Raw genomic sequence first — 4,364 nt, 5'->3', positions numbered from 1 at the left:
TGATACAAATTTAAGCATTTTATATAAAGTTTAAACAATGTTAAATCACAATGTTATTTTAAAGTCCTAAAATCAAACGCAAAGTGAAAATGTAAAAATAATTGGATGTCAGCCTGCTGACCTATGCAAAAAAAAAAAAAAAAAAAGACCCCTTCAGTGGTTTTACAACCAAGTGGGGAGCTGGGCATGGTGGCACATGCCTGTAATCCCAGCAGATCCGGAGGCTGAGGCAGGAGGATTATGAGTTCAAAACCAGCCTCAGCAAAAACCAAGGTATTAATAAGCAACTTAGTGAGACCCTGTCTCTAAATAAAATACAAAATAGCGCTGGGGATGTGGCACAGTGGTCAAGTGCCCCTGAGTCCAATCCCCAGTACAAAAAAAAAAAAAAAAAAAAAACACCAAGCAGGGTAATTGTGCCCACACATGTTCCCGCAATACAACCTAGAGAATCTGAGTGAGGTCTGGACAACATCACAATCAACCACCCTTTTGTGAAATGCAGTCATCTTAGAAATGTTTCCGTAGGAGAATGTGGCTAATGCTTACCCGGGATCTGTCTGTAATACTTCTTACAAATGAATGTGTGTCACCAATTTTCACAATAGACATTTCATTTAGAGTAGTCACACTAAACAAAAACCCCTGCAAATGTGCCTTCAAGTCCTTTCTGTAATCCTAATTTGGCAAAGTCCACTGATATTGATACATTTTAAAAGCTTGAAGGGACCGTTCAAAATGGTGGATTAGAGAAGGTTGCTTTCCTGGTCACTCCATGACATGAAGCCAAGAATTTAGACACACAGCTTCTGAGCAAGGTGAAAGAGGGGAACATTTCTGGGAATTAACTCTGGATATTCAATACAGATCAGGGAATCAGGACACTGGATATAACAAAATTAAGAAATCCCTAGTGCTGCTGGGGTCACTTGTGGTGCTAGTAGGTAGGAGCTCCCCTGTGCCAAAATAGTGGAGTGATATGCCGATTGAAGGAATCCCCAGTTTTAGGAGGTCTGAAGTGTGTGTGGATACAGAGAGACCAGAGATCAAAAACACTGCACAACTAACCTGAAAGGTGTCTTGCACAACAGTATTGTGCAGAGGGATAGAAAAAAAAACTGCCTCTCTCCCAGCTACCAGGGGAATCAGAGGAAGGAACCATTCTGCAGCTCCAGCATGGAAGCAGAGCAGCTGGGGCATCTGAACAACGACAAATGTGCCAAGCCTGCTGGCACTGTGTGTGTCTAAGAGAACAGAAGAAAATCCAGTGCAGCAGGTTTTTTGGTTTTTTTTTCACCAATTGTAAACTATGGTTTATTTTAAAGGAAGGGGATAAATTGGATGAAAGAAATCTTTATACTATACTACATTATTCACAAAGCAGAACATTTGACACTTAAAAATACTTTTTCATTCATGGTATCTTTGCCCTACTAATTTCTACTTTGGACCTCACTAGAATTACATTTTACTTATTTGTCTAGAACACAGAGAATAAGATATACTCTTCAGTTTTAAACAAAAATCAAACCAAAACTATTCATCTGCCAGGCTTATAGTTATGTAGAAACTATAATAAAGTTTAGATGACAGAAACTGCATCTAACCATGTAATGGTAACTTTTTATTTTTGATTTACCCAAGCAGAAACATCACTAACATTAAACCATTATTCTACTGAAATTAGAGACAATGATAAAGCTTGTCTCTTGAAAAAAAATCAACTTTTCAACTTTGATTAGATGGAGCACCAAAAGAATTGCATCTGTCAAAGCATCTTTGCAAAAATTTCCACAGCTAGCATAATTTAGTTACCTGATATAAAATAGGAAAATATACTCAATTTTTACCTAAAAGAAAGCTGAAACTATGATGTCCCTCAATCTTATAATATATATTATGCTCCTGATAAATATCCATGTTACTAACAGGTGAAATGTTGCTTAGACTTCCATGAATAGCTAATTCATTCATCACCAGGCTAAATAAATCTAATAATTACAACTTAATATATCACCTCTTTTGTACCCTAAAAAATGTAATAAAGCCTCTCAACATTTTATTTGTAAGGGATTTGTAGACTGTTGAATCATGGTGACTAGTAAGACTATATCAAGGTGTAGTGACTTTAAGGAGTGAGAAAATAAATTAACCATAATTTTGAAACACTCAATATCCCATAAATATGAAATAAAAGAGAAAGAACATTTTGTGTTAATTTTAATGATAACCCTTTTTCCTGGTTAGTAATCAATTCAGGTTTGGACGCAGAAAATTGTGAAACATTATCTCTCACTACTTGTGGGGAATGGGGCGGCTACATCATACTCCTTACTGGGACATGCCACTGATGGTTGGGCTGGTTACTCCCTCCACACTGGCGTATGTGGGACCTCGTGGCAGGAGGACTAGGTGGGCTGGGTCGGGGAATGGAAGCAGAAACAGAACGGGGTAAAGGAGATGGAGAAGCAGGGGCCAGAGGCACCCAAGCCTGCAGGAAGAGCCAAGAAACAAGAAAGAAGAGACTTGAAGACAAGGAATCCCTTTCCATCTGCCCACTCACTCACGGAAGCTGTGTGCCATTACACAAAGGAATTTTGATGACTCTAAGCCAGGGGTCAGGCAAAGGGTTCCCAGGGTTGAATCTGCCAGATTGGAGGACCCAGGTCCCATGGAGGAGACTGATACAGCCGAGTCTGTGGCCAGGGCATATGCAGCCATTTTGGATTGATTATCTAAAGGGTGCTGTGGCCAAATATAAGCAGGGAGTCAGGCAAAGAGTTGAATCTGCCAGAATGGAGGATCTAGAACCCATGGTGGAGACTGATACAGCCGAGTCTGTGCCCCGGCGTCCCGAGGCCACAGAGTAGTCGACTGGAGATGAGAAGGCAGCACATAGATGGTGTCATCATACAAACATCAATGTGGGGCCAGGCAAAAGCCGAGAAGACTTGAGGACCTGATATCAGGGTTTTCAAGTGCGAGTGTGCGAGCGTGAGATGAGCCTCAACCCTGAGAGAGAATCCCCACCATAAAATCAGGAATCCACCCGGCAGTTAAGACGGACTATAGGAGCCAGCCATATCTATAAAAGTTGTGGCTGGGGGTACCCCCACCTCTCAGCCGCCTCGAGGGTCCCGGATAAACTGGCCTAGGGGGATTCGCCTAGAGGATTCACCGATCTGAAGTCCAGTGATGGATGCAGAGCAGAGCATCCAGGCAGAATGGAAGGTGAGGCTGTGTCCGGGGGGCACTGGGGCACAGATGGGGTTCCATTTGCTTAAGAGACAGTGGAAGAACTCATCTGAATCACATCACCAATGTAAGAGATCCCACGAAAACCACACCGGACACAGGAAATCACATAAGAGGGTTTATTAAGCAAATAGAGTGTCTTCTATTCTAGAGGGTAAGAGAGAAAATGAGAGGAAAAGAAAGGGAAAGAGAAAGGGCGCAGGCTAGAGAGAGTGGAAAGCGAGGAGGAGAAAGAAAGCAAGTGAGTAGGAGAGAAAAAGCAAGAGATGGAGCAGGTTTTATACAGGGGGAAACCCATCAGGAAAACACCTGGCTTCCCTCCTCCACCTCCAGAGCACCCACTGGTAAGATTGGCTGCTTGAAAGTTTGTCTGGGAATGTCAGACGTGGATGAGAACTTGAAAGGGCAGGGGAGGAATTGAGTGAGTTCAGAGACTAAATCCAAGAGACCAAAACACATGAAGTTCTCATGTGTCTAAGGGGAACAAGAATTGACCCCTCCACTGAAGGCATGAAGCCCATGAGGTTTTCCTAGGGGAGAGTCTCCCAGCATGGCCCAGCAACTGCCCCACCTGGGAGATGCACTGATTTAAAATCTTCACACCAATTCAGGGAAGAGTTGGAGATTAACTAAGCCCAACCCACACCCTCAGGAGTCCTCCCATCACTTCAGTAACTCCACCTCACAAACCTGAGAAGAATATTTGGAACTCCAATGCAAACACTTCTGGAACTTTTCATCAATATTCTCTATTTTAGTTTTTTTTTTCTACTCACTATTCAATTGTGACCTGAATTGTTCATGAACATTTATAAATATTTATACTTGGTTTGTTTTGTTTTGTTTTGCTTTCTGTTTATCATCTCTAGCATTCTTATGGGAGTTATTTCTCATTGATCAGTAATTTGAGAACTAAGATGTTTGATTAGAATATGTTTTATACTTTTACTCTGTTACTGTTACTTTTACTTTTACTATTAATTTTTAAATTTTTATTCTATACACTTTTTTCTCTCACTTATCTCTTTCCCTAGATCCTCTGCAAACAACCAACATTTATTGATCTCTATTACTCACCCTTTATTTTTTATTCTATGTTCTCTCCTCTT

The sequence above is a fragment of the Sciurus carolinensis genome, chromosome 16 (genome assembly GCF_902686445.1).
Source record: "Sciurus carolinensis chromosome 16, mSciCar1.2, whole genome shotgun sequence".
Taxonomy (NCBI): domain Eukaryota; kingdom Metazoa; phylum Chordata; class Mammalia; order Rodentia; family Sciuridae; genus Sciurus; species Sciurus carolinensis.
Note: the sequence above shows the minus strand (reverse complement) of the source record.